The sequence below is a fragment of the Nothobranchius furzeri genome, chromosome 1 (genome assembly GCF_043380555.1).
Source record: "Nothobranchius furzeri strain GRZ-AD chromosome 1, NfurGRZ-RIMD1, whole genome shotgun sequence".
Classification (NCBI taxonomy): domain Eukaryota; kingdom Metazoa; phylum Chordata; class Actinopteri; order Cyprinodontiformes; family Nothobranchiidae; genus Nothobranchius; species Nothobranchius furzeri.
In genome coordinates this window covers 104,191,083-104,207,798 of record NC_091741.1, presented here as the reverse complement: position 1 = coordinate 104,207,798, position 16,716 = coordinate 104,191,083, and the positions used below count along the sequence as shown (strand labels likewise).

The following is a 16,716-nucleotide window of genomic DNA, read 5'->3' as shown; positions in this document are numbered from 1 at the left end:
TCCAAGATGGAGGCCGGTTAGCTGGGAGAGGCCGGTCCGGGGGCTTGGGTTCTGACAAATACACTGCCAGAAGTTTATGCCGGAGTCGGTGTTACAGTAAAAAGCTCCCCTCCCGGAATTTCCGGAAGAAGAAAATTAATGTGACACAACTCCCGTTTTTATAAAATATTGAAAATAAAACACAGAAATAGCATGTTTTGATCTGAAAAATAATGGCTGGCTCGACCAATTATGTAGCGTGGTTAAACTACATACTAGAATTAACACTGTTTGCTAGATTCTGAGGAAAGCGTAGCACTGGAGCTGTGTCACACCACTCCTTAAAGAGCAAGTAACGTCTAAATTAACTTTTTTTTGCTGATGAACTGTATAAATGAGTGTCTAATAGTGTTTTAAATGTGTGCATTCTTTATTTTAGCATTTTGGTGCATTTTCTTTAAAAATTAAAAATTCTGTCTAAAAACCACAGTAATGCGCCACCTTCAGCTGAAAACATAGAATTTGAGTCATTTTGAATAAATTTTAGCCAATGGCTAAAGAGTAAAGTACTACGTAAACCAGTAGAGTACTCCGTGCCAAAGTTATAAAAGCAACGAGCGTCTCGGCCACGCCCTGTGGCGAGTTGGGAGTTGGATTTGCAAGCGAGCGTAGGAGGTCAGCAGTAGTTCAGCATTAGCATATAGCATTAGCATATCCTAGTCTTAGCATATCTTTTAGTGTTATAAATACTTATTTGGTGTTAGATTTGGCTGTTGGATATTGTAGTTTAGTTAGTGTTTGGCTGTTAGTGTAATTGGGAAAGTATTTCGGGTTTAGTGCTCCATATCGTCTTAGTATTGGTAGTGTAGTATGCTTGCGGTGACTCTGTGGGCATTTTACCCGTGATTCTGCACGTCTCCGTTTGAAGAGGGAGGCTGCCCACCGTGGCTCTTCCGCGATTTAGATGCAGCCCACCGACTCTGCTGCCCCACCACGGCGGGCTCCAGTCTGAGGTGAGTACGCTAAATAAACATTTTAACATCTTCTAAAGGCAATTCCCTACCTAAATGCAAAGTCTGAGAGACGTGGTTCACTTCCTTTAGCTAGTCAGTCGGCAATTCTGCAACAGTGGCTCTAACTGACGTAGCACTTGACAGACAGCATTACAGCGTGAATTCCAGCTTGTGAACAGGTTCTGTGAGGAATTCTGTTCAGGAGGTCACATTTCAGGCTCTCCACATCATATGTGACTGACTTTTACGTTATAATGATCACACACTAGGAATGTTATAAAGCGCCTATATGGGAGATTCTTTTGTATATTATCTGACTTTATAAACTCCCAACAACAATGTGCTTATATATTTTTTTCAGGCTAAATCTACCCAAGATACTGGCTGTCAGACTGATTTAGCTGCAAGAATGCACTTGTCCAGGCAGACATGAAGCCTTACCCGTAGCAAAGGTGAATTATTTTTAATACTCTTCTATGTAAATATTTTATTATTACCTTCTAGTTTTAATTTGTTTTACAGATTATTGTTACACGTGATTTTATGCTCTTTTAAACATTTATAAATGTGCTGCTTCTTTGTTTTTACATAGCCAGCCAGAATGGAGTTCACAGCCGCAGTGTGTCTGGTGACCCACGGGGACCATGACGGAAATTCATCTTCCAGAAAGTCCCAGAGCAGCGGCCACACCCCCTGAAAAGACCAAGGTGTGAGGTGTCTGCTGTTGATTCCAGCTTCCACCTCAGTGACAGTGCAAGCTCAGTGAACTGTTCAAGGTAAAAAAAAATTAAAACATTTCAGAATTTTTAAGATATTAACAATTAAATAAGTATGTGATTACATCATGACGGAGGCTACTGATTCTGCCCCCGTGACACTTGGTGGTGACGTGTGAGCTGATTCACCTGGAAAACAACTTTTACATTAAATATTTTGTTTTTGCTATCAAAAGTAAATTAACTAATAACCTGCATTATTGCAGGACACTCAGCAAAATATGGACTCTACACCATGAGGCAGGCACACGTTAATACTCTATAAGAGCACATAAGGTGAGCAACACCACATATTGTACACTGTCCTGAATTTGTTTTCTTTCTGCATCTCATTAGCCTGGCTGATCACCTGATAACTCCTGTCATCTGGTTATGACAGCATGATGATGTCCTCACACACCTGTAACCTATCAGCTCATCTGGCAGAATAGAGAGAGAAGAGACAACACCACATCTCCTGTTCCTGGAAAGCCTTCAGCCTTCCTTTGATGACTGAGAACCTCCATCAGCTCTGTCTCCTGTCTGCCTACAATTATTATAATAAATATTGTGTTTGACAAGTTTTTTTGTGCTGCCAAATATCTCATATAGATTCCAGTTTTGATATTTTAATGGATATTTATAAATTACATTAATTGAATTATCACAATGCATGTTTAACTAGTTCTATTGTGATGAATTAAACTAGCACCTCACTGTTAAAAGCTCATTTTAATTTCAAGCATGTTTAAGTATTTATGGACATGAACAAAAACAGGAAATATATAAATTGAGATTTATTTAATTAATATAACAAATAAGGGGGAAAGAGTCATTGAAAGGCGCATTCTTCTGGAAGCTCCTGATCCTGACGACACCAGCAGAGGAGACCAGCTGCAGACACCAGAGACCAGCTGCAGACACCAGAGGACCTAGAACCAAGAGAGCAGCTGTTATCAGTAAATAAATAAATCAGGGCAGTTTTAGTGAGCTGAACACATTACAGAATAATTTTCTCATGGGGTATTTTCATAACTTTATGCAGCAGACTGTAACTTGAGCCCAGGGCTACCGGAGAGCTGCTATCCAGCACGTTTCAGTGGATTTTCCTGCTTTAACAGGTTAGATTAACTGTTAAGCAGCTCAGCTATTTGTTGCTGATTAAAACCAGGTGTGCTGAAGCAGATAAACCTCTAAAACATGCTGAATACTAGCTCTAGGGCCGTGGAGACAAACCCTGCAGCTAATCCAATGCTATGGCTAACGGCTACTTACGTTCAGAGGTGGTTCTGTTGGGTCGGTTCTGGGAGTTACAGGCAACTCACAAGCTCACAACAATAAGGCTCAGGTCCGCTTGTCTCCAAATAGACATGGTCCCTTTCTTCTCGAGTGTCTGGGTAAGGAGGGGGAGAAACATCCTCCACTTCTAATAACTGCATAGAGTGAAGGGAGCTAGCATCGTCTAGTTAGCCGTCGTCTTCGTCACTGCCGCGGCTCCGCCCTCTCGGTCCTCCAGGCAACGCCTACTAATGTTGCATTTTTAAAAATTGATAAGTGGGTGGAGAAGGACTCCGAGACTCAATTGACCCGCTCTTTAAGTACCCCTGGCCCTCTGATCAGGGAGATCAGGAACAGCTGGCTCTCCGACATGCCCACCTGTTAACACAGAACTGGAACAACTGCAGTGTATTGAGTGAAATGAATAGTGACCCAGGGCAGACCGTGACAGTACCACCCCCCCCCCCCAACCCCCCCCCCCCCATAGGGACACCACCGGGCGGCCTAGCAGAGGAGGCGGAGGAGGAGGCACAACGGGAAGCCTCAAAGTCCCGGATGAGGGAGACGTTGTCTATCCAGGACCCCGGGACCCATTGACGGTGTTCTGGGCCATACCCCTCCCAGTCCACAAGGAACTGGTGAACACGACCACGTGGCCGGACTTCCAAGATGCGGTGGACCCGGTAACCGAGACCACCATCATCAAGGCAGACCGGCGGAGGAGGGTCGGCATGAGGACACAGGGGGGCTGGAGACAACGGGTTTGCGCAACGAGACATGAAACACAGTGTGTACCTTCATAGACGGGGGTAAGGTCAGGTGGAAAGATACAGGACTGAGGACAGCAGCGATGGGGAAAGGACCAAGGCAACGGGTAGAGAACTTCCTGGAGGAGTCCTGGAACTTGGTATCACAGGAGGAGAGCCAAACCAAGTCTCCTGGGGTGTAGGCAGGGGCCGGACGCCGGTGTCGATCCGCAATCCTGCGATTACGATCTGCTGTACGTTGTAGAGCCGTACGGGTTTGATTCCAGGTGCGTCTGGCCCTGCGGAGGAACTGAGGCACAGTGAAGGGAGAAGCAGAGTCCGAGGGAAACAGAGGGGGCTGGTACCCCAAGGAGATCTCAGACGGGGACTGACCTGTGGAGGAGGAGGTGTGGTTCTGAACGCGTCATTCATCTGGCGAAGCGCTGAGTCAAGCTGGAACAGGCGCTGCGTAGTGGAGGACAATTGGTCAAGGATGGCTTATATGGATCCTTCATGTTTGGCTAGAGTGTTAGTGATGGTTGGCAGAAGTAATTCTTCCATGGGGGTGGACTTTTGGCCGGTCGATTCTGTCATGTTGGGAATATGTTTTACCCAGGACATGAAAGAATCACAGATGGAAATGATGGTAAGTGAATAACAAATAATATTTATTACGAACAATGTGAAACTGAAAATGCTGCTCCAAACGGGAACAGGAGGGATCAAGATCTAGAACGAAAAAAGCAAACTGGTGTTAGAATCACGAAACCCTGGAACCAGAGAACCAGAACTGGAATTGTTTGGAGAGCTATTCTTACTGGAGATGATCGGTCTTGGTGAGGCAGGGCTGGGTCTTTGGGGCCAGGTGGGGACAGACAAGCAGCAGAGAATAAGGATCCAGGACGGGATGAGGAAATGGGTTGTGAGGCAGACAGTGAGGCAGGTTATGATTCAGGTCCGGAGGCTGGTGGTTAGGCAGGCTGGGAAGCGGACAGGACGACAGGCGGGCGGCAGAGAGTGAGGAGACCAGGGGGACGGTGAGGGATGTGATGTTGGATTAACAACTCCAGACGGCGGTGGGTGATTCCTGTGAACAGACGAGCAGGAACCTTCAGGACTCAGTAGATCACGGCTGAACTGGAACGGGCAGACAAGATTAAAACTGAATATCAAACTAGACTGCGACTGGCTAGTGTTTACCCAAGATGCGAGTATCAACCGGCACTGGAGTTGTGTCACACTGTTCCTTAAGTACCCCGGGCCCTCTGTTCAGAGAGATCAAGAACAGCTGGCTCTCGGACATGCCCACCTTTTAACACAGAACTGGGACAACTGCTGTGTATTGAGTGAAATGAATAGTGAGCAGGGCAGACCGTGACAGGATACTGCCCCCATTCTAGATATAACCAATCTATCCTTAGTAAATGGATACATACCACTGGATTTTAAGGATGCTGATTTTCATTTTGTAAATGTACATGACCAATGTTTTTCATACTCCAGGGTTACTTGTGGAGTACCACAGGGCTCAGTGCTTGGAGATATTCTTTTTACTAAATAAATGAATGCTTCCAATTGGTAAAATCATTAGACAGCATGGGATAAACTTCCACTGTTATGCTGACGATAGTCAGTTATATCTATCCATTAACCCTGATGAACATGATCGATTAAGTAGATTACAGACTTGTCTTGAAGACATAAAAAATTTGGATGACAAAACTTTCTGCTTTTAAATCAAGACAAGACTGTAGTTCTCTTCTTTGGAACTGAAATTCAGAAAAGGAAATTGCTTAGTCACCTGACCTGAATGGCATTAAATTAGTCTCCGAGAACAAAGTGAGGAACCTTGGTGTTATCTTTGACCAGGACATGTCATTCAAATCCCACATTAAACAGGTAGGACTTCCTTTTTCAACCTTCGAACATTGCTGATTTTATTGAATTCAATTAAATATACCGACATTTTCCTTTTCAAGCTCTTTGTTTTGTTTCCTTGTTTTTTATTTGACAATCGTGTGTTAAACTATATATTTCATCGTGTTCCCCATGGGTTTGTAAGTTAAAGGATAGTGGAGCCTGTCCCTCTTTCAGGTGAGCCGGGCTCATTGCCGTTCGGACCCTACATGCTGGGTAACCCCTACACAATTAATCTGCGTATTTCCACTTGAACATACCAGTGTAGCCAATATTTGCGCACTTATACTAACCATAATTGTAGTTTAAAATTAATTTAAATATTATGAAGCCTTTAAATTTCACTTTATTTTGAACGCCACCGGCTCCTTCCTCTCTAGTTGCGGTGCTTCGGGTGCACTTCTCATAAGAGACAGTCGAAGTAGAGGAGAAAAGTTTGTGTCCTGCCTTATTGACTGTCTCCCATTTCCAGTTTAATAAAGCAGGAGGCGGGACTTAAACGCAGGTTTAGGTTCGGAGAGCGTGAAGCATGCTCCGTGGAACCAGCAACACAAAATGAAAGGGCAGGGTGAGCACAGATGTTCAATAACTGTATAAAAAAGATGGAGAACAGATAGATGAGCTTAGAAAATATCGTATTTTGAAATATCGAAGGTGAAGTAACATTTCAGGAGCAAATAAGAAGAAGAGGGCGTTCCAGTTTACAAACCAAAACGCCCCTTTTAGCGGCTGGCAGGAAGATTTTGCTCTGCCCTGGGGCCTGTGATCTGGTTAAGGTGGCCCTGCTTCTAACCGCTGAGCTACGGTCACCCCTGTGGAACAAAGACCTCCACTGAAGGAGCTCACCCCCTCCACTCTTACCCCAGTTTCACACTGCAAGCATCAGCGGAACGAAACAGCAGCGAAGCGGCACCGCTTCAAATAGAATCCAATTGTAGTGTATGGAGTGTCTCAGATGCTGCATGCCGTGCCGCTAAAGATAGGATCGAGTTCTATTTTTTCTGCAAGCCGCTTCTGGGACATGTCAATTTCCACAGTTCACATAGTGCGAAACAGGAAACCACACACGGTTTCAGTGTAAAATCCCCAGTTATTTTCAAAATAAAATGCAACGTTGCAATGTTATATATATATATATATTTCATCAGCATGTGTGACCGAACGTCTTTGTTTACCACCAGTTTCTTTCGACAAGTGCAACGGTGTAATTCCTCGCGGCACGGGGGTTGTGATCTCTCGATGAGGAAGGTGTCGGAAGTCTCGAGGGATTTTAGAATCTCGCAAGTACAGTGAGGCGCAGCGAGGAAGCCGTGCTGCGGCCAAGTCTCTCCCGGTGTGAAAAGGCCCACTTTGAAGTTCGAGAGTGAGCCGCTCCGCTGCTGCCCTGTTCCGCTGATGCTTGCAGTGTAAAACCGGGGTTACCCTCTCTACTGTTACCCCCTCCACTGTTACCCCCTCCACTCTTAACCTCCCTACTCCACAGAGGGATTTACAGTTGGGACACCTCCCTGCTCCTGACCAACCTTCCTGTGGAGAGCTATAAGTTAGTCTCTAACATGTGATCCAGTCTGTCTCCGGGTCAGCAAAACTGCGTCCTTCGTTCTTGTATCATGACACATTTCGTCTGACAGATGTTTGCATACTGCCCATAAGGCAGCTGTAATCATGTAAATAATCCTGCATTTGTGGAAATAAGCCTTAAGTCCTGAATTATGTTGTTTTCCGTTGATACTTTTGGTGAAGTTGGTGAGCCAGTTTTGTTTATGTTCATTTCACTGTGAATGAAGCATTCTCCACTCTGGCTGTTTTTAAAGTTAACTTTGCTATAGAAGAGACTCTTAGGGTAACCCCTGGCCACTTCATACGTATAAAACAGTTTGTTCTGTTTCCTCTAAAAGAAGCAATCAGGCCACCTGCTGTGTGTTTGCTGTGCTGTCTGGTCGCTGCACATCAGTGTACTCTTGTCTTAGTCAAAACATATAATCTACTGAATGCAGGTCTTTTCTTTCACAAAAACTTTAGAAGAAAAGTCTTTTCTAAACTATCAAAACTGAAAGACTATACCAATTTGTTCCTGTTCACCTGTTTCTGCAACAAACCTATCTCACACACACACACACACACACACACACACACACACACACACACACACACACACACACACACACACACACACACACACACACACACGCAGTTTCATGTAGAGGCACAGAGATCAATTTCCTGTTCTAAGTAAACAGCATTCTCCTCCCACTCCACTGGCTCCTGTTGCTTTTAGAGTCAGTTTCACATTTTTAGTTGTGACAGTCAGAGCCCTTCATGGACAGACTCCTACAGTTATAGTTGGCCTGACGTCAGGTCTCAGGCCAGAACCTGCTGATGGTTCCCTGAACACGCTATTTAAAAGCCTATCAGAGCCTGAACCAGATGGAGCTTGTTTCGGCTTCTGCCAACAAAATACCTCTAAAAAATTAATTGAAAAAAGTTTGCATTAGGGCTGAACAATCTATCGTTTTTGGCCAGAAATTGCGATTTCAAACAGAATGATCAAGTGACCATCAAAGCTGCATTTTTTAGCGGTTTTGACTGATCCAGAATCTGTTGTGTAACTTTTTTTACATTCAGGGTTCCCCCTGAGTTACGGCGACGGCAACAGCCAGCGCGTGGGGGGTGGAGTGGGGTGGGGGTAGGGGACGGTACCGTCCAGAGCCGAGTCCAATTCCACAACTGACAGAGCTGCATGTTTAGGTTATTTCCCCTGTTTTATTGTTCCACACACAGTGCTGCTAGAGCCGATAATAATGGCACCGTGGGTGGGAGAGAGAGAGAGAGAGAGAGAGAGAGAGAGAGAGAGAGAGAGAGAGCGACTAGACTTTTAAATTATTTATTTTTCTTTACAAATCAACAATCAGCGTTAATGACTGAAACTTGTTTTCCACTAATAAAACCAGGAAAACTGATAAACCCAGTTTAGAAGTTGATCTTTAGGGAGCCCTGCCCATCCAGCAGACAGAGCACCTGCCCAATCCCCCATACCTCTCTAAAGAAGTCCAGGTTCCCAGTAAGTTCATAAAAAGCGTGTTCAGTTCATAAAAAGCGTGTTCGATCTTTAAGCGAGCTTCCACCAGGCCCTTCAGGCTCCGCTCAGCATCAGTCCAGCTCTGTCCCAGCATCTGGTTTTTCCTGGTTTTCCAGATGGCTAGTTTTGCACATGCAAATAAAAAGTTAATTAACAATATTGTCCTTTTTTTCCTGACACTGTACTTGGGCCCGAAAACAAATAAGGGTAGGGTAAAAGCCTTTCCCAGTGCACTAACCCACCATTCTAAAACCTTAAACATCCCTGATAACCTAGAACAAGCTACCACTAGATGCTCTAGGGTCTCTGTTTGGTTACAAAAAGGACATCCCTCCCCGGTGCTTGGATCAAAGCGGACTCTGTGTCTGTTAATAGCTAAAGCTCCATGTATGATCCTCCACTGGAGGTCTGCCATCCTTTTTTCCACTGGAGACTTATACAAACTTCTCCAGCTTCCCCCAGGGGTACGGTCCGTAGCAAACACTTGAATCCACCTCGACTTCTTGACTCCTAACAAGGGGCAACTATAGATAACTTTCACACAAGTGTGATAGATATGTTTCTTTCCACAAGAGTGGAAGGAGCCCAACACTGGAGTGTTCGGGTTCAGCAGTCATCCACTCTCTTCCTGCCAACCCTCACCAGCTGCTTTAACCTCCAGAGATGAAAAAAGTACTCAATGTCATCATTCCATTGGTCAGATAGGGTATAAGTCTCAACAAAGGCTCTCTGTGACACAGACAAGGACCTTCGTACCTCTTCCACCACTCTCTCCATTCTTCTGGTGGACCTCACATCCACCCGCTCACCAAGGGTTCTAGCCGGGATCTTCAGTAAGTGACCAAACTTTACAATCCCAGCATGGGTGGACTTAACTTTCAATGCAGACAAAGTTAAAATGCCAGCTCGAGAGAAGAAGTCATTGTCAAACAAGGGTTCTTGTAGCAACCATGTCCCTGGTCCCGTGTCAGGCGCTCGGGAAACCATCAGCAGCTTAAAAGTGTCCAGCACTGACGAATAGAACGGACAAATCCTTGTGAGATCCAACACCTTCCGATTCAACAGGAACAGGCGTTTGTTCAGCCCAAGCCCACCAACCTTCTGCAGCAGGAGATGAGCCAGGGGGAGCCAGCAGAGTCTGTCACCATAAAGAAGCTTCTGAGCTGCCTGTAACCTGAAGGCTGCAGTTCTAGACACCACGTCTATTAATCCTTGTCCTCCCTCTGACACGGGTAGGCAAAGAGCCGAAGCTCTGATCCAGTGGTGACCGGACCAGAAGAATTTCACCAACAGCTTCTGAACACTTTCCAGCAGACCCGGTGGTGGAACCAGTACAATCAGTCTGTGCCACAGAAACGAGGTTACCAGGTTGTTTGCTAGCAGAACTCTGCCCCGTAGGACAGCTGAGGGAGAAGCCATTTCCATTTAGACAGCCGCACCTCCACCTTCTCCAGCAGGAGCTCAGTTCTGTTTCTGAAACCTTTCACTACCCAAGTACAGGCCTAATGTTTTAATACCTTCCGTTCCCCACCTCAGCCCTTCTGGCAAAGGCGGGACATTACCAAGGTCCCACCCCCCTTTACACATGCCTCACTCTTGTCCCAGTTAACCTTAGCTGAGGATACATTCTCATATATAAAGTAAACTAGATCTGAGTTCTTGTACATCCTGCTGATCATGGATAAAAACATTCACATCATCTGCATACGCAGACACAACTAAGGGAGGACTAGAGACAGGTAAAAGTAGGTGTAGACCTTTCAGCCTGTCCCTTAGCCGACACAGCAGCGGTTCAATAGCTAAAATATACAGTTGTCCTGAGATGGGACAACCCTGTCTGATTCCTCTTAAAACTGGTATGGGTTGACTCAGGCCCCCCTCTACCTTCACCATACAGCTGACATTCCTATACAGCATCTTAATCCCTTCCAGAAAGGACCCCCCAAAACCAAAGGCCTGTAGTGTAGAGAACGGGAACTCATGATCAACCCTATCAAACACTTTTTCCTGATCAATAGAAATGATACCTGCATTTACATCATAAAGGTTACAAACGTCAAACACGTCTCTCATTAAAAATAAATTGTCCATTAATGACTTTCCTGGTATACAGAAGGACTGATCGTCTGTGTTTAGACCTAGGATGAATCCCCAAAGTTTGTTTGATAGGAACTTGGCAAAAATCTTATAGTCTGAACACAACAAGGAAACTGGTCTCCAGTTTTTTTAGTTGGGTTAAGTCCCCTTTTTTCGGCAGCAGGGACAGAACGCCCCGCCTACACGATGCAGGAAGTGCTCCTGTCTGAAGTGAGTCTTTAAAAACATCCATCAGGTCCTGTCCCATACTGCTCCAGAAGAATTTGTAGAAGTCAGCAGGTAAACGGTCTATCCCCGGAGATTTCCCTGCAGCCATCTGGGAGACTGCCGTTGTAATCTCCTCCATGGTTATGTCTGCATTTAAGATTCCCTGGTCTGCTCTGGTCAAGGAAGGATGCCCCTGCAGCAGCTCTCTGGCACAGTTCACATCACATGGGGCGGCCTTAAATAGGCTGATATAGAATTCTACTGCATGCTTCCTTATCTCCAGTGGGTCTGTGGATAACTGTCCATCTGGCAGACGAAGGCCAACCATTTGTTTTTTCTGGCTTGAAGTCTTTTCCAGGTTAAAAAAGAAGGATGTTGGAGCAGCCATGTCCTGTACTGTGGTGAAACGAGCCCGGATCAAGGCCCCTTTGGCCCTCTCTTGCAGGAAATGCGCAAGCTGCTGTCTTTTTTGGTCTAAGGTGTGCTGTTCAGGCAGACAGATGGACATATAATGAGAGCGGCCATGGGGTGAGGAGAGATAAATAAAAACTGAGGTAAAAGAGGAGAAGATCAATGTTATCAGTGGCACCAGCCCCTAAAATCCCTTTTGGCAAACATCAATGAAATCGTGACTGTGTGTGTGTATTGGGGGGGGGGGGGGGGGTAAATGTTAACTAATTGCCACACACCCACTGTGGCTTTGCTTTGTGTTGAGGAAGAGATGAGTATTGAAGTTGAGAAGGGGAAATCCAGAGAGCTAAACTGATCCTGAAGTAGAGCAGCTGTTGCTCTGTTTGAGAGAAGTCAGCTGAAGTGGTTCAGACAGCTGGACCTGATGCATCATGCTTGCCTTCATTTGGCAGTTTTTTGTGCTCCTTCTGTGAGGAGACCTCGGGCACAGCCAGATCTCATGGGAGGAATTTTAGAAGCTTGTCAACTACAGAAACTTTTTCCAGGACCCAGGGAAGTTTTGTTAAGTGAACTCATTTGATTGGCTGAGTGTTGTTTCACCCACCAGCTGTAAGTGAATGGCTGGTAAAGTTTGAGATTGTTGGCAAACACCTCATCAACTTGTGAACAGTAATGTTGGGATGTTCATCTACAAGATGGCAGGAGAAAAAAACAAAAATGGATATAAGTCAGTCAATCCAACCAATATTCAACTATGATCTGGTGCATTATGCCATCTCCATCACATGAGGTCAGTGCTAATAGATATAATAGTTCACCGCAGCTGCTTTAAAGCCATAGTGCATAATATGTTTACTTTTTTATTGTAAAATTATTTTTATCAACTCACAAACTTGTCCATTTTCATTAGCAGTTTTTACAAAATAGTGCAATTTTCTGCAAAGCCGTGACAGCATCAGGAAGTGTTAGGCCTTTTATTAGTGGTTAGGCAAGGCAGCTTTATTTATAGAGCACATTCAACACAGGGCAATTCAATGTGCTTTACAATTAGCATTAAATGGCACAACAACAAACACAAGAACGCAAATAAAAATTATACACAGATAAAATTATTATTTAGAGCTAAAAGGAAAAGACAGAATTAAGGTTGAGTAATTACATCACAGATTACAGTGGAGATGATGCAGCATTAGAAACAATTCATTTAAAGGCTGATGAGTACATTAGTGTTTTTTGTTTGTTTTTTATTTAATTATTTTTTCTATAATTTTTGTCTTTTTTAATTGTTTTTTTCGAAGAAGAAGAAGAAGAAGAAGAAGAAGAAGAAGAAGAAGAAGAAGAAGAAAATGGATTTTAGTTTTAAACAACTCTAGGGTTGGGGAAGATCTGAGGTCATGGGGAAGCTGATTCCACATGTGAGCAGCATAGTAACTAAATGCATCTCCACCATGTTTGGTTCTGACCCGAGGTTCTACCAGCTGATTGGTTTCTACGGATCTCAGAGCCCTATTGGGTGTATATACAGGAATGAGATCAGACATGTATTTTGGTCCCATGCCATTGAGTGATTATAAACTAGTAGGAGCACTTTGAAATCTATTCTGTAGTTTACTGGTAACCAGTGTAGGGATCTAAGAACAGGAGTGATGTGCTCCGTTCTCTTAGTTCTTGTTAAGACTAGCAGCAGCATTCTGAACAAGCTGCGGTTGCTTCACAGCTTTTTTGGGAAGACCAGTTAGGAGACCATTGCAGTAGTCCAGCCGACTAGAAATAAAAGCATGAATGAGTTTCTCTAAGTCTGGTCTGGACATGAGACCTCTGACTCTTGATGAAGGTGACAAAACGCTGATTTTGTTATAACCTTAAGGTGTCCAGAGAAGATCAGGTCGTAGTTGTTACAAGCCATCTTCCCAAACTAGCTGACTCTTTAACAGATGTTACGTCTCAGGGTTGACTTGTATTTCTATTTATGCGTGGGCGTGATATTCAGTCGCTTTCTAAAACTGCCTGCACACTATAGGAGCTGATTAGCAATCACCATTAACCTAGACTCTGATCCCGGCAAACACACTGTTTGCAGCTCAAAGGAAGACTCGGTTCAAACCCAAACACATCTTAGTCACCTGCAGCTCATGTATTGCTCAGGTTAATGACTCTAATCTGACTGGAGTAAACCTCTTGGAGTTGGATAACAAGTAATCAGCATCTCACCATTTCGGTTACATGACACCAACGGAGACCCCAGGCACCAAAAATCCTTTTAAGTTTCTTATAATAAGAAACCAAGGTTTTTATTTAATAGGATGAACAAAGATTAATCCAAACAATCACCCCGATGCAGCGGGTCAGACAAAAAACACAGAGCTCCACCGAACTCGTACAGAACCCTCCCAGAACCCAGAACTCCCGACTTCTCCTGGGCCCCCCTTTTTATTCCTTCACTTCCCCCTCCTTCTGGTCTCCTCTTCATCTCCACGACAACTCCCGCTTCAGGAAACACTCTGCCGGCCTTTGTGACTCCTCCCAGCGTCTCTTGCTTGGTGTCCTTCCGGCATTACCTCATTTCTTTCTTCTGGTCATCAGTCAAGGAGGGAGAGGGTACCCCCCTTCCTTCTCTTCTCCACTCCAGCGGTCTGCTTTAAAGTCCCATTTAGTCGTCACACACACACACACACACACACAGGTGTGTGGTGAAATTTATTCTCCGCATTTGACCCATCCCCTGGGGGAGTGGTGAGCTGCAGACAAGCCGCGCTCGGGAACTATTTGGTGGTTTAACCCCCCAATCCAGTGTCAAGCAGGGAGGCACTGGGTCCCATTTTTTCAAAGTCTTTGGTATGACCCGACCAGGAGTCGAACCCCTGATGTCCCGATCTCAGGGCGGACACTCTACCACTAGGCCACTGAGTCGGTTAAGCCAATCATGAACATATCCCAGACGCAGCATCTACCCTGAATATTTATTGTATGCTGGACTAACCCCACAGAGGTCAGTAAAAGGCTAAAGCCACAACATATATTCACCAAAAACAGCAGAGTAGTGAAGCACATCCATTATTTACAACATTGGGAGATCAGGAGTCAAATCACCCACACACACATTCACACACACAGACCTCTCTCTGACCTCGCAGCCTGGTTTTATTAACACACAGATTGAGAGGCAATCCAGAACTGCTTTTGTTTAACACACAGGTCTGGAGGAATCGAAAATCTTTGTTCAACAGTAGTCAATAATAATTCCCCTGGAGTCCAGCTGAGCAATAACATCCATCCTAACCTTCTTGTTGCCAGAGACAATAACTTCAGGCTTGTCCTTGTTTAACTGAAGGAAGTTTACCTGCATCCAGTCATTTCCTTGTTCTAGACACTGACAGAGTGAGTCCAGCGGACTATAGTCACAAGTTGATAGGGCTAGGTAGATCTGGGTGTCATCAGCATAACTTAGACAATGATGGTAATGTGGTGCAAATCGTGACCTTTTCACAGATTTTGCGATGGGGGTATGAAGGGGGTATGAGGTGGTCCCTGCGCTGCTGCGGACCTCCATTTATCTTGGACATAACTTGCTTGAAGCCGCACTTATTAGGTCTTTTTAACAAACTTCTCCAAAGGATGTCTGTTCTCCACAGTCCCCGTACCTTCCCCGGTTGATCTGAACTCAAAAAACAAAATGGTCCATGTGTCACGTTAGGAGTAGGAGGAGGTTACGACCCAAGACGCAGAACACCAGACGACACAAGGCAGGAGCGATTGTAAAAGTAAAATCATTTTATTAGAATGGGGAACAAAAATCCATAAAGGCAGGAAGCCAAATCTGATATCTTAACTGAAAGACAAAACCAAAAGCACACTTATGAGTAGAGATCTAGTGGGGGTACAAAACAACGCTGACAAACAACAATGGACCGACAAAACACTGCGACGCAGACAGGGTTATATACACAGGGACTGAGTGATTGGGAGACGAGGATCAGGTGCGTGGGGAGAGAGAACTGAGGGGAGACTGGTGAAATCAACTAATTAAATGGGAAGGGAAAACAAAGCAGAGGGGATAAACCCTAACCTATAAGTCTCAAAATAAATAATAAACCTATAAGACTAAGGGCACAGGAAAACCAAAGAACAAATAACTAAAGACCTGAGGAGTGAGGGAGACTAATTAACAAGTGGGGAAGGAAACACACACTAAAGGAGACTAATAAAATGAAAAGCTGTACCTATAAAAAAAACTACAGAGGGGTGACTAGGGGAGACCTGAGGGAGTCCGGGAGGGAGCTGGGGACAAAGAGGGGCACAGGAAGCTTGGGTACGCATGAAGAGGATCCTATAAGGACACCTGGAGGGGTTGGGGAACACAAGGAGGCACATGAGGAACACAAGGAGACCCATAAGAGGAACCTAGAGGGGGGCTGGAGAACACATGGGGGGAACGCAGGAAGCAGAGGCAGTCCCGCTACCGGCAGTGTCCATCCCGACCTCTTGACCCCCTGGATCGCATGGGGACCTTCATACAAGGGTGTGTAGACTTGGTACAAATGGCATCGGATGGTTTTATGAATAATCTCTAGCTTATCAAACAATACAACCAAACTGATTTTACAGCCCAGACATCACAAGATATCTCAGATACTCACAAGGTTTTGCTAAAATGCAGGGGCGGATTTAGGACTGAAGAAGATCCGGGGCTTAACACACACGCGCGCGCACACACACGCGCGCGCACGCGCACACACACGCATGCGCGCACACACGTGACACGCACTAGTCAACATCATATATATTTGTCTTGTACCACATAATGTTTAATCTGAAGCTACATATTCAGCATATTCAGGGCAGAGTATTGTTCCTGTTAGTGTTTAGTGTGAGATGATAGTGAATATTCCCTTTCTTTCTCCAACAACTTTACCTGATAGTAAGCTAACTTTAGGCAAACCAGCAGCACAACAAATATTTTCAAATAAGACTCACAAACCTGAGTCAACACCAGTCTCATCAGAGCTGGGGTTCTGTCGTTGTACTTTTGGTCTAAAAAAACGTCCTTATATCCATCTTCACTCATGCGTTTCAGAGACTGCAGAAGCCAGCTGCTGAAGGGCTTCTCTTCAGTCTCAGGTAAACTGTACACTGACTTAGTAGCCTAGTGGTAGAGTGTCTGCCCTGAGATCGGGAGATCAGGGGTTCGACTCCTGGTCGGGTCATACCAAAGATTTTGAGAAAAATGGGACCCA

The 16,716-nt window shown here is 44.9% G+C and overlaps 2 long non-coding RNA genes across 3 annotated transcripts; one reads left to right on the top strand and one right to left on the bottom strand.

Annotated features, from left to right (window-relative positions):
• The first annotated feature begins 314 nt into the window (after nucleotides 1–314).
• LOC129162799 (uncharacterized) lies at nucleotides 315–2,331 on the top strand. 2 transcript variants are annotated; one of them, XR_011521794.1, is made up of 4 exons: nucleotides 371–992; nucleotides 1,354–1,444; nucleotides 1,585–2,044; nucleotides 2,148–2,331. It is a non-coding gene; the product is annotated as an uncharacterized lncRNA (long non-coding RNA). The 2 variants fall into 2 exon arrangements; XR_011521793.1 differs by having other exon boundaries at nucleotides 315–992; nucleotides 1,585–2,331.
• A 2,156-nt stretch (nucleotides 2,332–4,487) lies between these two features.
• On the bottom strand, nucleotides 4,488–16,600 carry LOC139071397 (uncharacterized). The gene is made up of 3 exons (XR_011521302.1): nucleotides 16,461–16,600; nucleotides 4,590–4,858; nucleotides 4,488–4,500 (listed from the first exon to the last, which is right to left on the bottom strand). It is a non-coding gene; the product is annotated as an uncharacterized lncRNA (long non-coding RNA).
• Between the last annotated feature and the right edge of the window lie 116 nt (nucleotides 16,601–16,716).